General features: G+C 40.0%; 1 protein-coding gene across 1 annotated transcript in view; it reads right to left on the bottom strand.

The window, feature by feature from the left end:
- Positions 1-21,300, bottom strand: part of NBEAL1 (neurobeachin like 1) — a 2,263,075-nt gene that overhangs the window by 574,590 nt on the left and 1,667,185 nt on the right. The gene's annotated exons all lie outside the window — the stretch shown is intronic.

Raw genomic sequence — 21,300 nt, 5'->3', positions numbered from 1 at the left:
CCACACAAGGTGTAGATAGCAATCTTCTGTTCCCACAGTTTTACCAGAGCATTCAATAAGCTCAGTGCCTTACAAGAAGATCCTTCTATTGTGAGGTGGATAATCAACTGGCTAAAAGGCAGATGACACATAGTTAACAAACCCACATAATTCTTACGCAGTTATTAAACATTTTATAACCAGCTCTCTGTATTTTGTGGGCAGGGCAAATGAAGCATTTCCAGTCCCTGATACAATAATAAGGTTAATTGGAAGATATATGAAAGTTTGTAGGCAAGAATTAAGTAGGGAGGGTTCCTCTCTGATAATCTGTGTTTGAACACAGGAATTTGGCAGTGGTGTCCTCCTTCTCCTTTATTTGCTTTATATTTAAAGCCACTGGCAAAGAACATAAAAAAATCAGAAATTCAAGGATACAATTGATATATTAATCAAGAAAAGTTGACTATTTGCAGATCAGATTTTATACCTGATAAATCCAGAAAAGGATAGTTCTGTGTTGTGGAACATTTTGAAGCAATTTAATATTTTAAAATATAAAAGTAATGAAGATAAAACAAAGGTTATAGCTGTAAATTATGTACCAACACACTGGTTCAGCAATACTCATACTTATGGGAACACGATAAGGTTAAGTATTTAGGAGTATGGATTAATAAAAAGTTTCTGTTATGGTAACCAAGGATATATGAGAAGATATATGATAAGCAAAATATAATACAAAAACAGAAAATGGAAGGTGTGGTTTATGGATACTGATTGTAAGATACAAAGAGTGAAATGTTTTTAGTCTGTTTGGTATTATATACAAGTCAGATATATTTTTATCAACCAGAGAAGGTGTGGGCAATAATTAATAGTTGAAGGAATTTATATAAGAGAGGAAAATGGCAAGAACCAAGTAGGATAAGTTAATCCTTCCATTAGAACAATGTGGCTTAAGATTACCGGATTTAAAGAAATATGAATATCTCTCTCTCTCTCTCTCTCTATATATATATATATATATATATATATATATATATATATATATATATCTGTGTGAGAGTGTGTATGTACATATATATATATATATATATATATATATATATATATATATGTGTGTGTGTGTGTATTATATACGTACACACATATCCACACACAAGCAGAAAGTTATAATTCAATGTGGAAAGGGATGATGATGAAACAGGAGGATGTTCAAGAAATAAGATGAGTGTGGGATTCTGGATGCATACCTTTAAGGAGAATAACCACCATACAGAATATTACATTCATAAAGCAGCAGAAAGTAGTCTAAGAACTAAGCCAACACCAGAAATGAAGGATTTTGTCAATAAGGGATGACTGCAAGGAGGAGTAAAAAATTAAGCAAGAGGGGACTGGAATTTAGTGGAGAAAACTGGCAAAGAAAACAAGGTATTGGAAGCAAGTAACCAGAGCATGAAAGGTAATAAATGACCTTTGGACTTCAGGCTAAATGCTTCTTTCCCTGCCTGGGATTGATAAAGCATAGGCAAAGAGAAAGGGATACAGGAATCTTAAGTGAAAGATCTATTCTGGAAGAGTTTTTAGTAGAAACTAGAACAGAAGCTGATGTTAAAAAAAAGAGATAATTAGTAAAACATAAAATATTACACATTAACTATATGAACAGATCAGATGAGGTTAGAAAGGACTGAGAAGAGAGAATGGATAAGCAATTTACAAGAAGGTATTGGGAAGACATATGTCTTCTTCTTTCAGCTTTTCCCGGTTAGGGGTCACCACAGCGGATCACCTGTTTGCTCATGATTGGCAGTGGAGTTTTACAGTGTCGAGTTGCCAGCCCGGCGCCCAACCTTCCACAGAAGGCACACACACATGCACTCACACCTAGGGCCAATTTAAAGTGTCCAATCCACCTACTGCACATCTTTGGGACGTGGGAGGAAACCGGAGCACCCGGTGGAAACCCACACGACCAAAGGGAGGACATGCAGACTCTGCACAGAAGGCACCCCAGCCGAGGATCAAACCAGAGAACCTCTTGCTGTGAGGCGACAATGCTAACCACTGCGCCACCATGGCTGCCCTTGGGAAGACATGTGTATGGCTCCCAAATATGCAACAAGGTCAAAAGATTTAGGATATTTGCTTGGAAGTGTTTGCACAGGTATTTTTATACCACAAGCAGACTGAAAAAATTTCCTCTGGTAGACTGCAAGTGTTGGCAGTGTGATGGGGAAGAAAGAGGTAACTGGGAACATATTATTTAGAATTGTAATGAGTTGGCAGACTTTAAAAGATCCCTGCAGACAACTCTGTCAGAAACATTGGGTAAGCAAATTGGTGCAACTACGGAAATTATTTTTTGGCTGTGATACAGGACTTGAACTGCCTAGACAAAGTAAGGCCTTGCAGAGTTTAGTTCTGGTAGCTGCCAAACAAGCAATATAGAAAATGAAAATCAAGTCTAAACCAACAGTATTAAAAGCAGTGACTATAGTAGCAAAGAAAGAACTGGAAGTAATAACTTTAGAAAAAGTTAGGAGCAAACAGGAGAAAAATATGGGAACTGTGAGGACAATACATGTAGAATAATGTTTGGAGGAGAAATGAGGTTTAAGGGAAAGCAGGACTTGAGCTATGTAATGTTCAATTGACAATGACTGTATAGAAGATTATATGTGATGTAAATAATAACTGAACTGAAAATGTCAAGTCTTTTATATAAATGTACAACCATGTCTTCATTTTAAAAAGATGAGAACTACTTAACAGGATTATTTGTGAACTGCTTAAGGACTACTTATGGGTTGCTTAACAGGAGAACTGCCTAAGATGTTAACTGCATAACAGAACTGCTTGAGAACTACTTAGCAAGAGAATTCATTAAAATGGGAACTGTAAGATAAGAACTGCTTAACAGGAGAGCTGCTTATGGATTGCTTGAGAAGTTTAAGGACTGTTTGACAGAAGACCTGCTTAAGAACCAAACAGGATAACTGCTTAAGTGCTTGAAAACTGCTGCTTAACAGGAGAACTGCTTAAGAACTATTTGACAGAAGAAATACTTAACATAATTGTTTAACTGCTTATGAACTTTTTAACAGGGGAACTGCTTAACATAAGAATTTATTTAGTTTAACATTTGTTGACTGGGAAAGTCCGACTAGGACAGAGCCTATTTTCAGTGGAGGCCTGGGAAGAAATGCTCCAGATGCATGTCTTTAGAATGTGGGAGGAAACTGGAGTACCCAGGGGAAACTTACGCGAACACAGGGAGAACATGCAAACTCCACACAGAAAGCACCCCAGCAGAGAATCGAACTGCAGAACCTCTGGCTGTGAGGCGACAATGTTAATCGCTGCACCACTGTGTCACCCAAGCTGCTTGAGAACTGCTTAACAGAACTGCTTAAGAGGTGAACCACTTACAAACTGCTTAACATTTATGAACTGCTTAACAGGAAAACTGCTTAAATACTTGACTACTGCTTGAGAATTGCTTAAAATTGTTTGACTGCTTGAGAACTAATTACCAGCTTAACTGTTTGAGAACTGCTTAGGAACTACTGGAGATGAAAATGGATTACTTAGAATTGCCTAAGATGAAAACTCTTTAAGAACAGCTTAAAAGGAGAACTGTTTAACATAACTTATTGAGCACTGCTTAACTGCTTAAGAACTGAGGAGCTGTGTATGAACTGCTTAAGATGAGACCTGCTTAAAAACTATTTATGAACTGCCCAACAAGAACACGGCTTCACTGCTTGAGCACTGCTTATGATGAAATTGCTTGAAAACCACTTAAGATAAGCACTATTTAAGAACAGTTTAACTGCTTCAGGACTGCTTAAGATAAATGTTTAACTGGTTTAGGAGTGCTTAAAATAAGTACTTAAGAACTGCTTACCATAACTGCTAAACAGGAGAACTGCATAATGTGAACATTTTGAGAAATGCTTAATATGTGAACTGCTTAATGTGAGAACTGCTTAAGATGACAGCTGCTTCATAGGAGAATTCAATATAACTGTTTATTGGGAGAAATTATGATGAGAACTGCTTGCAACTGTTTAAGATGAGAATTTCCTGAGAAATGCTTAGCAGAATTGCTTAAAACTGCTTAACTACTAAAGACTTGCTTAAAGAGTTCATAATGAACTGCTAAACAAAACTGCTTATGAACGACTTAACAAGAGAACTGTTTAAGATGAACACTACTTAACAGGAAAACTGATTATGAATGGCTAAAGATGAGTACTTAAAAACTTCTTACCTGCTTCATAACTGCTTAATATGAGAACTTTTTATCTGCTTGAGAACTGCTGAAAATGAGAACTGCTTATGACTTCCAAGATGGCTGCAAACTGTTACTTCAATCCCAAATATTTTTCTTGTTTAGAATGAAAGTTTAAAAACATGGCAGCATTATCTCGCCCAACTATTGCATCTTCAGTCATTTTTATGTTCCATAATAACTCTCGAATCATACCAACTGCCAATTTCTTAAATTCCTCTCTTTTTAAAAGAGAAGTAGGAAAGTGCTTCTATCTAATTTTTTCATCATTACCCTGCATCTTTACCTTACCTTTTACTAGTGCTAGTTTATGCCCTGACAGGTCAAAGTTGTCCAGTAAGGGACTTCACAGGAGTACTATAACAGAATCCTAGAGTGTGAAGTCTTTGGCCAGCTTGTATAACACTTAAGTTGCCTGTGTACTTCCAACATATCAACCAACTCATTTTCTCTTTATACTGTTGAGTAAGGTAAAAACAGGAAACTGAACAGATCAATTCAAGAGTAGTTGTTAGCCCTCCGACATGAAAGAAAGGCTGATCCTAAGTGACCTACTGTCGTGAAAAAAAATGTGCAAGATTCCATACACATTAAAGGTCAACTAGGAGAGAAGCCAGATGAGATGTCATCTACTAAAAGAAAATGCAATTATGTGCTTACCATAAAGATAAATCTGGATGGTCCTTGTCTTTACACTGTAATCCTTAGAGTGGTCACCACAGGCACCTTTTCTCAGCAACTTTCACAATCTCCTGCTAGCTTGAGCTCCCCTTACTCCCATAACATACTATTCTCACCCTTTAGAGTTAGGCCATAGTTGTATACTAAAATAAAGCATCTATTTCTAATGCTATAAATTACAGCAAAAGGAACATCTAAACGCTTGTATGCCTTTGGACAATAAAGAAAAGGGGCTGCCTATTTAACAATACTTTCTACTGACTTCCACGCTATCCTCTAGGCCAATGACCAGGTGACAATTTCATAGAATAGGCAGGCAGGTATACTACAATGCATGGACAAAGATCAACCAGATTTATCATTAAGTATATAACTTTCATATTTACATTGACTCAGTCCATGCCCTGTAGTCCTTAGCCTTGGAACCAGTCCACAGCAGAAAAAAACAGATTGCCTCAGGATAAAATGTCCTATAAAGTAACAGCAGAAAAGGATGCTACAGACCTTGAGATAATATCCAGTCTGTAAAACTTACCCAGAAGCATTGCTGACTCAATCGGAGCCTTATGCCTTTACCATGAACTAGCACCATACCCCCTCAGCTCTTCAATTGAAGTGTAAACCAAAAAACACTTCACTGTGATAACCCAGTTCTAGCGACTGGCTTATTACAATTACATCCACCCCCCTCGAACATTCCACTGAACAATAATAAAAAAATGGCAATTCCTTCTACTGGAACACCCCCACCCTGCCATTCAGGTCCCATTTGCTCTACCCTGCCCTTGATCCTTCTTTCACTTTTTTTATTATAAATATGATTTCTTCTTTTAAACTACGCAAACTGCCTGCTACAAATGCAACAACCAGTTGTATTTTATGCCCTGCCTGCATGGAATGCTATGGTGTTCATCTTTTAGTTTAAAATAATTAAGTAAATAAAGTACATACATTCTTTTAAATTGTAAAATAATTAAGTAAATAAAGTACATACATTCTTTTAAACTGTAGCAAACAGTTGCTACAGTTTACATACTGCCTGCATGGAATGCTATGGTACTTATGTTTTAGTTAAAAAAAAAATAATAATAATTTCTTTTAAACTGAAACAAAGCAAACTGCTTCCTATAAATGTAACAGTTACAGCAGTTTATACCTGGCCTGCACAAAGTACTACAGTGATCAGGTTTGAGTTTTCACTGTAAATGCAATACTGGCTTTTAAAAGAGATCTGCATAGGCTGATCGTGCCACCCCCTCAAACACTTTACACCTGGGGCACTTAGCAAAAGCATTCAATAAAGTCATCACTGTTGCACAAATGTAATCCCCTGAGAAATTCTTCAAAAAGATGCTGGAGTCACTAAAGATCTGGGAAAATAAGCTTGAATGGCAGTTTTTATTGCTGAAGAGTAACAAAAGACCTTGCAATTGGATAGACATCTGGACAATGTTACCATCGTAACCCTCATTCCTCAGTTTGTTTAGGACAAGGGATACAAATGTTATCCTCCTGTTGCATTCTTACTGTAGTAAAAGTAGAATACAATCTACCTAGGATGTTAAGTAGAATCCAATCTGCCTATACATGTCAAGCAATACACTCATTTCTTCTCTATTAGAGTACTGTGAAAAAATAATGGAATGTTTATTGTCTGATTTAGATTAAGATCTGATACCATCTTGAGTATGAAAGCTGGATTAGTTATGAGCATCACCGTACCCTTCTGGTAAACAATGCAAGGTGGGTTTGAAGAAAGGGCATGTCATTTAAATGATTTGACAAGCTTTGGAAATCTTTATAATTTGAGACATTGGATTGTGAAGTTGTGGCCAGTTAACTCTCGATCTCTGGAGAACACTCGTGGTACATTTTTGGTGCCTTGTGAAGAGTTACTACCATTAACCTCAGGGTTCTCACAACCAAGGTTGCTGTGGCTACATCATTATATAGTAGAATTCAGATTGACTCTTGTATCAGATATAGTCTGCATGTGGGAAGGCTTGGTATTACTGTTGTGGTGTGCAAGTAGCAACTAATAAATGTCAATTTTTGAACTGTTTGTAACTGTGACCTCTATAAAAGGACAAATTCCTACAGATAGAAAGACATAACTGGACAACTTATTCTGTGCCTTAGTGAGTGGCTACCTTCAAGTAGTGTCTCTGAACCAGTCATCTGCTCCCTAGGAGCCTGGGATAAACTGATATTGGTACCATGTACTTGGTAAATAACCTGGGGGCTGTGGTGAGTGCAAAAGGCAGGGTTCTAAACTTAAAGGGACTGCTTCACTTCAGAAGTGAAGGAAACTCTTGGGGTCTTTGTCTATCTTAATGTGAATCTAGATATGTTGGAGATCCAAGCAGCTCATCCAATTTCCTTTCTGTAGGCACAAAAGGACTGACCACACTGTAACCATCTGGAATGATGGTTTCAATATAAGCTGGTTTAAGTAACTGAGGTTCACAGTATGGCTGAGTTCCTTGTTCTTCTCTGGAACCAAAATGAATTTTGAGCAAAATCCAGATCCTCTCAGGGTTGATAAAACTATTTAGATGGCTCATTTTTAAAATAGGTTGTTGGCACTGAACTGCTACCCTATTTTTCTGTCTGGGATATCTAGAAAAGGAAGGGATGGTGTCTATAAAAGGGTATTAATAGCCTCTGCATATTTCCTTAATCCAACTGTCCTACACTAAGGCCAGAAACACTTTGGCATGCAAGGAAATGTGTCCTCAATTGCCTCCAAAAGAGGAGAGTCAGGCAGCCCTTCATGGAGTCTGCTGGCTATTTCTGGGGGAGACCCACAGAATTCCTGTATTTGTGGTTCATCTCTGTCTCTAGGATGGAAGCCATTTGAAATCGCACATCTTGGGGGAAGCTTTCCTTCACGTTGTTCAAACTGGGGCTCTTGGGATTAACTACCTTTTCCCCACTCTGGTACCTGGCACAAGATATCTGATGGATTGAGTAGTTAACCTCAACAGCAGTGAGCCCCTTTCACCTTGTTGCAACTAATCTTTTACCTTTGGTCAAAATAAGGTGGAGCCATAAAAGAGCATTGGTAAAGGCTGCTCTGAACTATTCCAAAAATCCAGCTAGCTACAGCCAGGCCTATTGCTTTACTGTAATGCCTGCTCCATAGCCCAGTTTTCAGCATTATGTAAAAGTTGCAATGAGGATGAATCAAAAGTGTTCATGGTGGCCACCTGTGCCTGCATTTGTTTCCGTGTGTCTCCAAGTAACAGCTTCCTAAGGATTTCTATAGTCTTGTCAAGTAGATCCCACCAGAACCTAATCACATGCATCAAATAATTGCTCTGACTGAAAAAGTACTTCAGGCATACACACACTTCCCTCAGTGATCCAAAACTCTGGACTTCTTGAGGAGAAGATTAATCACTTAGGCATCCTCTGGGGCTTCTTAGCAACAGCAAAGATAACAGAGTCCACAAGGGGTCCCTTACTTCAATGAAGCCTGTGTTTAGGAGACAAGCATTTTTTTCTCTTGCCCTGAGGATTGGTTAAATTATATTAGACTCATTTTGTGTACAGTGGCAAACCATTTTATTGGGCAGTGGGACCACCCAAACTGTAGATGGGGCAGATCAGAAGGTTCCTTGAAGTATCTCCTTCTCAGAGGAGGTCAGATTCAGTGGACTCTGATACCTTTTGCCTAATCATTTCCATTATTTCCCTGAATATAGGGTGTTATAGAGGGGGAATTGGGGAAAGCCTCCCCTTTGTCGAGATCAATGTCTGGGGCTGGGGACCCCGAATGAGTCTGAGTGTTTCCTCTTAGATGTTCTCCTTCTGAGAATTCTCAGAAGGGAGTGGTCCATGAGTTTTAAAAGGAGGACTCCTCCCCAGATATCCGAGCTTCAGGGGAATTCTACTCCAAGTTTCTGCTGGATGAAAAATGTATGGCCAAAGAAACCATGCTGACAGATGTGCAAGGATAGGGCTGACAGACTGCACTAAAAACAATGACACCAGGGGTGTAAGTGTCATAGTCTGAGCAGACCCCAAGATTGATGCCTACAAGCCTTGCCATTGACAACCCCTGGCTATAGGCTAGGAGCCAAAGATGACAAGCGAGTCTTGAGCACTGAGCTGTAGAATGCTGATGGAGTCCAAACCAAGAAAGTGCCCAAAGGGGCTGGAGCCAATCCTGACACAGAAGCAGTGGTGTTCACAATCTCAGGCCTAGTGAAATTTGGCACCAATGTAGATGGCTTCAGCACCATGGAAAATATAAAAGCCAATGCTGAAATTAATAGTGTGGGCTCCACAGTTGTCACTAATATTCCCAGTGTCAAAACAGGGCCCAGTGTGGGAAACAAAGAAGTGGAATGTATGGGTTCACCTCTAGCCGCTCTAGAAACACAGGGAACCAAGATGACCTAAACTCCAGATGGGTCTTCAGAAAGGGAATCATCATTTTTTCCCACTCCAGAGGGGCATAACTGCTATGCACTGACCTGGGGGTTCTGACTGAAAGGGCAGAAGCTAGCAGATAATGTAAGATGATAGCTCTACGTCTGAGCAAAATGACTCTTCTAAACAAGGATCCATTTTACTCTTCCTTTGGGTGTCCACATGCAATGTGAAGAGGTGACAGCCAAAGAGAGGGCAGCTTTCAGGAGTATTGTCAGGTACTCATCTGCAAACTTCTGCCAAATGAAAAGCATGAGAACAGCCATGGGCATCTGTGCACTGTATGCATGCAACTCGGATGCTATAGTATTGGGCTTCTGTTAGGCTAAAAGGACTAACTTCTCATAAAAGCAAATGGTGGACCATGGTAATTGAAGATATGGCTGCTGGAAAATCAAAAACTCTATGGTTGTGCACTGTTACTGTAGAGGAGAAGGGGGTAGTGTCTTGATGAACTTTTAACTTCAAGCTAATGCCCTATGCCCGACACCTGGGGACTCCCACCTGGCTGTGGCACAGCAACAAATGAACTACATTTTGACGCAAATGTTGTGAAGCTAAAACAAAGGGGAAAATATAACCAAAGGAATCTGAAATGAAGGCAGATGTACCTCAAGAGTTTCTGGGAACAATGAAGTCATGGTTAATTTAGAGGCTTCACGTGGTAATTTTTAAGTCAGTTAATCAACCACAACATTAAAACAGTTATAGGAAATTTTTGTCACAACATCTAACTGGTTAAAAAACACATACATACTCCTTGGCACATCAAAACAAATGAATGTTTCTTGGTACAAATAAAAAAAATAGCCATAGTGTCCACACACTGGCATATTCTAGATTGCAACCTCAACCCATGGGAACAAAGTCCTTCAAATATCTAGATCTCTGTATTCAGCAGACTGTAAATTTCCAACTTTGTTTAAAACATATCAAAGCAAAGATATAAATTACCATTCAGTTCCTGGAAAATTCTCTCTCTAGTGACAAGGAAAGCAGTAGGGAAGAGAATCCTTCAATCACAATGACTACCTATAAATGCAACAGCATGAAATAAGAACCAACATATGCAGATTTATCACTTTTGCCCCTCACAAAAAAAAATCACTGTACAGTAATAAAAAACGAAACGTCTGCCTATACACAGCAGAAGGCTCACCCTTAATATGCTCTCTTCTAATCTAACTATAACCATTCAACTCCTGTCCACAGTTAGTGGGTAGACTCGCACACTGGTTTTGGAATTTTGTATGGAAGACTTGAAATCCCTCCCCTTGATTGTCCCAGCACTTTTGTACCCCCATATGTTTTAGCTGTCTGTTTATTTGAGACAGTATTGTAAGAAGGTTGAATATCACTTTAATAGGTTTGTACATTCTAGTAAAAAGTAGCATTACAACAATGTTGAAAATTGAGACATAATTACATATTTAAACAGGCAGATAAAGGGGGCAACTGGGTGATCATGGAAAAAACAACAGTATCTGACTATGGTTTTTGATTTGTTAAATTATAGGATTGTATGAAAGAGGTTAACTAGCAACCACTTTCCACTTTTAATAAAACTTTACTAGAGCTGGAGGGAGGTGAGAAGCTGGGTTTCCTTGCAGCTAAAGATATTAAAAAATTGTTTATATAAAAAAAACATGAACCCCATAATGTATGCTGTCCCAAAAGTGCATAAAAATCTGTTAAACCCCTTCTGGCAGGCCTATTAGTTCAGGGGTAGGTTCCTATTTATAGAATGTGGGTAAACTCTTGGACTTTCAGTTAAAGAGTTTTTTGAAGAAAGTACCTGCACACATTAGTAATACTCAGTCATTGTTAAATAATGTTACAGGTTTAGCTTGGCAAGAGGATTACTATAGGGTAACCGTGGATGTTAAATCATTGTATACTAACATTCAACACAGGTGGGGACTTGAAGCTATGGGCAATATGATGGGGGAGGGACCTTGTACTTCTTTCTTACTATCCTTGTTAGAATTTTATCTGACCCACAATTATTTTTGTTTTGAAAATGAGAATTTTCTGCAAGTGAAGGGCATTGCTATGGAGGCATCTTTTGCCCCTACATATGCAGTGATTTATTTGGGTGAACTTGAACTTGTGTACCCTACTGAATTTTATATTAAACATGTTGTGCTGTTTATGCGATATATAGATGACTTGACTTTTGTTTGAGGGGGGATGAGTATGAATTTCTGGATTTCTCTGAGGCCCTGAACAACAACCCCATGGACTGAAGTTCTTGTATGAACTGAGTAGGGCTAGTATTAACTTTCCTGATGATACTCTGTACAATGAGGGGATAACTGTTAAATTTAAACCATTTAGGAAACAGAGGGCTGTTAATAAAGTTTTATATGCTGCAAGTATGCATCCATAATATCTACTGGATTCATTATCTTATGCAGAATTAAAGAAAACATTTGATAATAAATTTGACCCAGAGTTGAGGGAAGATGAATTATGTAAGGTCATAAATACACTTAAGTATCAGGGTTATACCAGTGAACAAATATGTACAGGAAAAAATGTGTATTGGAAGGGAAAAAAATGAAAATGTATAATGATAAAAGAGCATATGAAGTTTGTGACTTAGATGTGGTTAAAAAGACAAAAAAATATTTTTTGTTACTAGATTTTCTCCCTTTTCTCAAACTCTGGAGGGTATTAGGGGGCTCTGACATATAGTTTAGTAATAATGAGGTTACTGGCAAGTTATTAACCCTTGCATGTCACATTTTCTTATAAGAGGAGTAACAATTTAAATATCACCTTAAATTACACAAATAAACCACAAAATGTAGTGAGTGAACATACTGTGATGTTTTTTTTTTTTTGTAAGGTGTGTTTTAAAGTAAAGAACTTTAGGGAGCTAAAATCAATGAAGAAAATATGTGGCCAATGGTGTGTTCTGTGAATCGAGGGAGACTGTACATATTACAGTGTGTAATTGTGCAACACCTGCTTGGTATGTGGGGCAGACAAAACAAAAGGTTAAGGTTTGAATACTGGAACATCTGGGTGATATCAGGAATCAAAACTTAAAAAGTCCGGTTGCAGAACATTGCATCAAAATAAATGGGGATTCAACTGCAGGTTTTTTTTTTCCACATTAGCACAACATTACTTTCCAGTGGGAGGTGATTATCTTAGTAAATTCATTGAACTGGAGATGAAATTAATATTAAACACTATTCCCCGGACGGCTTAATCAGGAAGTGAATGTTTAGATATGTAGCTGATATTTTAACAATTATAATCAATTTTTGAATGGTAGAGTAAAACGTATATACTTTAAAGATAGATCAATATTTAATTGAATAACTGGATGCTTAATTGATGCATTGGGTTTGTACTTGTATTTAAGGAATGTATGTGCATTTTGAATTTAATACTGTGAAGGCAAATGGAAAAGGTACCAGATTGCTAAATAAAGTGGTGATATTGAGCAGTTTGAATTATTTTGTTGTTTTCTTGTTTTTTGTTTTTTTCTTTGGGGTTTTCAATTCTATTGTTTTTTGAAAATAAATTAATAACCCAAGCTCTGTGCACTATTAAAAGCTTCACATAAACCTCTGCATGTTGTTTTAATGGGTCTATATTATATGAACAAAGTTTTATAACTTCGAATACCATATGATCAAAACCATATGGTCAAAGTTATAAAACTTCGAGCAGTTAAAAAAAAAAAAGAAGAAAAAAAAAGTAACCTAATGGGTTAAAGCAGGGCAGGGGGCAAGCCCCTGTGCACCCCTGCTCTTTAAATATACCAACTCAGAGATCGGCACTACAGTGCAGTAAAAGAAGTCTTCCCTTTACTGCATTATAGTGAAGTCTCGGAGTTGCTATATTTAAAGAGTGGGGGGTGGGGGGTACAGGGGGGGCTTGACCCCTACCTACAACCCTTAGTTTAGGGTTTATTCTTTTCTTTTACTATTCAAAGTTTTATAACTTCAGCCATATGGTGTCGCTCATATGGTATTCTAAGTTATAAAACTTTGTTCATATAATATAGACCCGTTTTAACAAACATCACTACTGTGTATCCAAGTAGTACTTGCACAACAGACAGCAGTAGGATGTAAGTAGTTATTCACCACATAATCCACTACTGCAGTAATGACAACTTCTGCCACAGAATAGCTGATGATCACTCTGACTTCCAGAGATTTTCACCATCCCCCTCTTAGCCGGACAGAGGCCCTTACATCTAGGCAACAAGATGTATGTAGTGTAAGGAAACATCAACCTCTGAAACTATTCACTTTTCCCTGAAGAATTTCACTTAAGATTGAACATTGTGTTGAAGCATCATGCTCGAGATCAACTATGTTGTTATTCCATCATCAGTCCATCAGTGCAGCCTGACTTCCAGAGCTTAAATACATATTTTTCTGTGAAAAATCTCTTATCTAATTCTTTGTTAGCCTGTCTAAACCTTTGGGCACCAGGACTAGATGTCAGACTCTGAAGAAAAAGTTAATTTTACTGACTGCAGGAAACAAATCCCCTATATAGGTTGCTACAGTAGATGTGTATGTTGGTATACATGCATTTGCGGGAACAACCGATGTCCGAATGTGAACATGTCAAATGCAGAACCCCAGGATTGTGGAATGTCGAATCTGCGAATGTCGAATCCGAGATTACCGAATGCTGGCCAGGCTACTATTCCCCCTCTTGACCCATGGTAGCACTTGTTGCGGTAGTTGTGTGATCAGGAATTTCGAATTTGACATTGCGTGCGACATTACGAGCATTTGCGCATATGAGATTCGACAATTAGGTTTAGAATTACGATGGATCGACCTTCGGTCGTTTGTGCAAATGCATGTAAACTGTGTATGTTTTATTAGGCCTTGGCACATACACCTGTCTCCACTATACCCAGTTTAAAAACAGGATAATCAAGAGGATTCATAACTACTTAGCTCAAAGTCATTGCACACCTATTCTCAGATTTCCATGGCATCAGGCAGGTCTGTTGCTTATGTCTTGCTAAAAAAGTAGCAGTATTTGTAGAAGCATGACAAAATAAAGACATATTAGGAGGCAGACAACAGTCTATTAATAAAGTCCAACCGTCTCCATAAGTTTGAAGGCATCTGACTGCGTGAGCTGCCTTTGCAGTTCCTGAAACTGGCATCTGGCTGTACTAAGATCTCTAGCAAAACATGTAAGAAGGGCACAATACTGTTGGATGTAGGCATGTTTTCCCAAGCCAAATCTAACTTGTTGGTCATCCGAAAGTTTCTCCAAGGGCCTTGGTTTCTAATGCCTGGATTATAGTTAGCAAGGCTTACATTGAAAAACTCTCACCGTTAGCCCATGACAGTAGCTGACAGACAGTGTGCTACTTCAGATGTGCTGGGGAAGAAGGGAGACCTTAACCTAGCAAGCAGGGCATTACTGCACAGGAAAGGGATACCCAGTGCTGCTTATAGGTCTAAGGGAGCCCATGGTGGGCAGTCCAGACTGCCCCAACAGAATCTGACAGTAGCAAGGGAAGCCACTAGTCCAGGTACACATCCAGGACCTAGGGTTAAATGTTTTGAATGCAACCAGTGGGACCATGTGGCATACTGATGTCCATGGAGGCAAAGTGGGGAACAAAAGGTGAGGGAGCCAGTAAGTGGGAAAGACTAAATGCCAACAGTAGATTGTCTTGAGACAACCAAGGTACCAAAATACCACTAGAGGTTATTATCCTATCATAGTGAATGGCAAATAAGCCATTGCTAAGAGATAAACAACCACTGACATGGCCATTGTGAAGCCTGCAATGGTTACAGAGAAGCCCTACTTGCCTGGGCAGTCTACTCCAGTCAGATCTTTAGGAGGGACCCCATTCCAAATACCTTTGGCTAGGGTTCACCTTGACTGCGAGGGTGGAAAAGGAAGTCAACAAGTAGGTGTGTTTGAGGATATCCCTGCAGATGCCCTGATAGGGAATGAATTGGATAATGTAGTACCATGAGTACCATGTGCTCATGCAGTTACATGCAGTCAGGCTTGGAAACAAGCATGTGGGTCTGGTAGCCTTGGGGAGATACAGACAGGCAGCACACTTGCAGCCAGGACTGGTGAGGTGGTTACTTCAGGGAGGGAGCTACACTGTAGCAGTGAGAGTGAAGGTGAGCCACAGCTGTTTGTGGGTACTGATGGTCCCTCGGACAAAGTCACTGCAAGGGCAGAGGTGAGTTGTAGTACCCAGGCTGACAGTGCGGCACTGCTGTCAGAGGATGCCAGACTTCCTGTGGAAGGGGAGCTGGGAAGGGTTACAAAGAGAGAGTTGAAACAGGATCAGCTCTTAGACCCTAAACTACAAGGTCTGAGGCAGGTAGCTAGTGAGGCACCTGATTCTCAAGGGAATAGGGAATCTGTATACTGGGACAAAGGGTTACTGTACAGAGAGTGGACCTCTGAGGGAGGGCTAGAAGGTGAGAGAATACAGCAGTTGGTAGTGCCTAGAGCCTACTGTCTGGCGCTTCCAGCCATAGCCCATGGTATTCCTTTTGCACGTCATATGGGCATAAAATGTACAAAGACATGTATCATGCAAAACTTCTAGTTGGTCTAGAATTTCCAGAGATGTTACAGGGTTACTGTAGGACCTGTGAGCAGTGCCAAAAGGTAGGCAAGGCAGGAGACAAGGTGAAAGCTCCTTTGATGTATTGGCTTGTGATTGAGGAGCCATTTCAGAGGGTAGATATGGATATTGTGGGGCCTCTGAGTACCCCAAGTTCCACAGGGAAAAATTATATCCTAGTGGTAGAAGATTATGCTACAAGATATCCTGAGGCAGTGGCTTTATCCTCCATTGAGTCAGAAAAGGTGGCAAATGCATTGTTAGAGATTTTTAGCAGGGTAGGTTTCCCGAAAGAAATACTGACCGACAGAGGAGCCAATTTCATGTCAGACCTGCTGGCTCGTCTGTGGAAGTACTGTGGGGTGAAGCATCTGAAGACTACCCCCTACCATCCCCAGACTAATGGTCTTGTTGAGAGGTTAAACTCTACAATCAAGTCTATGCTATGGGCATCTGCAGACCAATTTAAGAGGGAGTGGGTGAAGCATCTGAAGACTACCCCCTACCATCCCCAGACTAATGGTCTTGTTGAGAGGTTAAACTCTACAATCAAGTCTATGCTATGGGCATCTGCAGACCAATTTAAGAGGGAGTGTGACAAATATCTGCCCCATCTGTTTGCTTACAGAGAGGTTCCCCAGGAATCCACAGGTTTTTCACCTTTGAACTGCTGTATGGACACAGGGTGAGGGGACCTCTTGATTTAATTCGTGATGAGTAGGAAGGTGAGTGTGAATCTCACAAGGAGTCTGTTGTGGCATATGTCCTAAACCTCAAGACAAGGCTCAGGGAACTCATGGGGTTGGCCCAGTAGAACCTGGCAGAAACCCAAAAACAGAAAACGGTCTGGTATGACAGGAATGCTCAAGCTAGAGAGTATGCTGTAGGGCAGCAGGTAATGGTTCTCATTCCTGTCAGACATAAGCTGCAGGCAGGTTGAGAGGGACCCTACAAGGTGGTAAGAAAGATAAGTGATGTTAACTACATGGTAGAACTGCTAGGCAGGAGGCAGTGACACAAATTATACCATGTTAACATGATGAAACCTTACCATGACAGGGAGGCCCTTGAGCTGAGTATTTGCAGTGGAATGCAGAAAGAGTCTGAGGGAGATCTGGTGACTGAACTCCTCAGTGAGGCTCAGACTGACACCTCAGTGGAAGGGGTAGCAATGTCCCAGGAGCTATCTCCTACCCTGGTTCGAGAAATCCAAGCAGTGTTACAGGAGTTTGGGGACATGCTCACTGTGAAACCAGGGTGCACCCACCTGGTGCAGCACCAGGTGGATACAGGACCCCAAAGGCCTATTAGGCAGGCCCCTTACAGGATGCCTGAGAGAGTCAAACAGACTCTGAGGGAGGAGATACAGAAAATGTTGGAACCAGGGGTAATTTAAGAGTCCAACAGTCCCTGGGCCTCCCCAGTGGTGCTGGTGCCAAAGAAGGATGGCAGCACCAAGTTCTGTGTGGACTACAGGAAATTAAATAGTCACACAGAGTCAGATGCTTACTCCATGCCTACGACAGATGAGGCCCTAGAGCAGCTGGGTACGACTAAGCATCTTACCACCATTGATCTTACCAAGGGTTACTGGCAGATGCCCTTGTCTCCCAGTGCTAGAGAGAAGTCAGCCTTTGTGACTCCTTTTGGCTTATATGAGTTCACAAAGATGGCCTTTGGGATGAAAAATGCCCAGCAACTTTCCAGAGGCTGGTAGATCATATCCTAGCCATAGCAGGAGGTTTTGCCCTTGTTTATCTAGATGACATTGCCATCTACAGCCATTCCTAGCAAGAGTGCCTTCAACATGTCAGGGAGGTGCTGGGCAGACTACAGAGGGCAGGGTTGACCATTAAACCCAGCAAATGTCAGGTGGGTATGTCACAGGTCTCCTACCTGGGACATAAAATGGGGAGTGGTAAGATCAGGCTAGAGCCTGCCAAAGTAGAAGATATTCAGGCATGGCCTGCACGTGTTGCCAAAAAGCAGGTGAGGGCATTCTTAGGGACAGCAGGATACTACAGAAAGTTTGTCCCCAGTTATTGTACCATAGCTGCTCCACTCACAGTCCTGACAAGAAAAAACAGGCCAGATAAGGTAGTGCGGAAGCTCTGGGGGGCCCCCTGTGTTAGCCAGTCCAGGTTATAGAAAATAATTTGTTGTGCAGGTGGGATGCTTAGAACCATGGGGTGGGGGCTGTACTTAGCCATATTTCCTTCGGAGGGAGAAGAGCACCCAGTGGTTTATCTCAGTCATAGGCTTCAACCCAAGGGGGAATGCTATGCAGCTGTAGAAAAGGAATTTCTAGCCATAGTGTGGGCACTGCAGAAACTTCAGCCTTATCTGTATGGAAGGAAATTCACTGTAGTTACAGATCACAATCCCCTAACATGGGTACACCGAGCCAGCCAGCAAAATGCCAAAGTGCTAAGATGGACCCTAGGGTTGCAAGCATACATGTCAGTGCAGCACCACAGTGGGGTTAGCAACGCCAATGCAGATGGGCTCTCAAGACAGGGAATGGGGTAAGGTATACTCAGATATAGACCTAACCCTCTCAAGCAACGTTTCTCAAGGGTCACTTGACAATCTAGCTTGGGTTCTCGGTGCGGGGATATGTGAAGGCTGCCAGCCTAGCTAGACAGAATTTTGTAAATAATTCTATGTCATTTGTAAATGTTAATGTAACCACAGTGTACCTTGGTGGAAGAAAGCTGATAAGCCAAGCATTTCAGGAATGATCTCAAGTTCGGAGACAGGATGTCTGGACTAAGGAATTCTTTCTATTGTCTTAGTACAAGAGTTAATTACTAGATTTTACATGTAAAATGTATTATAGCTGTGGCTTCCTGCAGGTGCAGATTACAAAAATAAATGTAAATTTTAAGTTCTGTGAGCCTGGGAACTAAATCAGAATCGTTAAGAATGATGTAATCCGAAATGACTCAGCAGTACTGTGTTATCAATTTAAGGACAGAAAGAAAGGACAGCATTTTGGATTTTGTCTAAAGCTGACAACAACTCATCAGGCACTTGCTTTGCTCTGTACGTAGTATTTAGAACTTGGTATTTATCTTAGAATTAGACAGGAATTTAGCCAAATTAGTCTAGCTGTTTTCTATATTTATGTCAGACTATCCTACAATATTGTTTTAAAGTTCCTGTGATTTCTGAACTCTTGATTAGCACTGTATTGAATTGATGAGTATTGTCCTGTGTTTTTATTATTTATTATTAAATATTTTTAAACCTTTCAACTGTGGTTGTTTTGTGTAGAGATAATTTAAGCTCTTAGAGTACATTGCATGTATTTGGTGATACTGTCCAAGCCACTCCAATAGTCTTGCTGCTCAGTCACACTTAATATTTGGATAACAATAACATTACACAGTGAAATTGGTCACCCTTTGGGAAGGGCCTTATAGTAGCTGATATTAGTGGTTGGTGGAAATGATTTCTACCTTATAGTCTGGAGAGAAGTGGGCATAGTTGGAGAACCTGTGTCAGCCTTCCCCAGGAGTGTCTGTGTTTGTATACAACTCCTATCTCAAAGTGTGTGTGTGTGTTTGTCAGCTACTTGGGAAGGGACGTGAACCACTGGTTGGCCAGAGACAGTGCTGGAGGTTTTAGCTTGACCACTAGGCAGAGATCTGGACCCGATAGCTGTGCCAGGTGGGAGTCTTATTGGGGATCTGGAGAGAAAGGAAGAAACCAGCCTCAGACTGACTGATCTCTGTGTGATCTTAAGGGAAATTGCACTTTACTGGTTGTGTACTTGCTATCCTTCCCAATGTGCTGTCACTCACTGGTGCTAGTGGTGAGTATCAAGGCTCCTTGATTACTGGGCCAGTGCATGGGATGGGCATCACACATCATATCTGCAGTTTCAAATAAATATCACTATTAATTTGCAAATTCCAACCGCGTCTACACATTGTTAACCCGTAATCTACTACCATTTGACTTAAAAAAAAAAAAATAGTTGGTTAAAGACAAGAATTTTGCTAGGCACACCAGGTGTTTCTCTGGGATTACCCTAATTGATGCCTCTATGCATCTAGTATTGCCTTTTTAGATATGCAATAATTTCAAAACCATGCTATATACAAGGTAATAGAACACTTCTTAAAGCCTACATAATGGCTAACACAACTGAACTGATATTTGACTCTGACTAGTGCAGTGAAAGAGATGTTGAGAGTTGTTTAGACACTAGATTGTTATGATGTTCACATTTTTCTTCCAACATCTGTTTGTATCACTTAGGGTTTATTCTATACCCTTTGTTCTTGCTACTTCAGTGGAGTTGTCACACATTTATAAAGTCAGATAGTTTACATAACTGCTTGCCAAGAATATTAGTACCATTTTTAGTCTGACTTTACTGTAGTACCGCTTAGGCTCATTTGCTGTCTTGTTTCATGGAGCTTGGATTGCCCTCACTATTATTTTAGGGAAAGAATGCTGGGTATATTAAATGTTTCAGCATGTCTTGGGTAGAAGGAGTCATGAGCTAAGCTAAAAAATGAATGTACTATTTATAGTGTTCTGCACTTTGAATATGATTTAAACTTGTGCACATGTAGCTACATTAAAAATTATACCAGAAATTACAATTAACATCTACTTCCAAGGCCAGAGGTTAGACGAGCTAAGCCCTGGGTCAACAAAGGTTCCCCTAGCATAGCTATTTTCTACATCACCGTTGAGAGGCCTAGGGTGATTATGTCCCAGCAAATAAAGGTAGGATCCCATTGCTAACAATTATGTCACCTTTGTCAGTACTTAAGGAACTCCTTGCTGCCATTAATATAAACTGAAGTTTGTTGTTTGTACAAATTATGCATTTTTGTCAGTTGTTTTCTTACAGACACTAAACCTCTCAGCACTAAAATCAATGCATGTTATGTCCAATTCCTCTTGTGAGGATTCCCACTTGAGAAATCTTTAAAGGATGTAGTGTCTAAAGTACGTAATGCTAAAAATATTCTGTTTTCTCTGCTGTTTAACATAGTAAAGAGCTTCACTATGAATATATACATTAGTTATGAATATTATATATAGCCTCAGACAGGATGTATAAGAAAAAACAAAACATCTAAAAGAAGCTCATAGCCCTTAACATGGGCAACCAGTTTCCTTGTAGAGTTACTGTTTATATCATGGATTTAATGGTTAATGCTACCACAAACATCTCCCCCTTCTTCCTAGTGCAACACTGCATTGCACTACCAGTACAAGCCAATATTTGGCAAAGACATTTTTCTTTTGTTTTTACTTTTCTGAATAACAAAAAACAAGT

Source organism: Protopterus annectens, chromosome 6.part1, assembly GCF_019279795.1.
Source record: "Protopterus annectens isolate FY-2018-M chromosome 6.part1, PAN1.0, whole genome shotgun sequence".
Lineage (NCBI taxonomy): Eukaryota > Metazoa > Chordata > Ceratodontiformes > Protopteridae > Protopterus > Protopterus annectens.
This window is presented reverse-complemented; position numbering and strand designations above follow the sequence as displayed.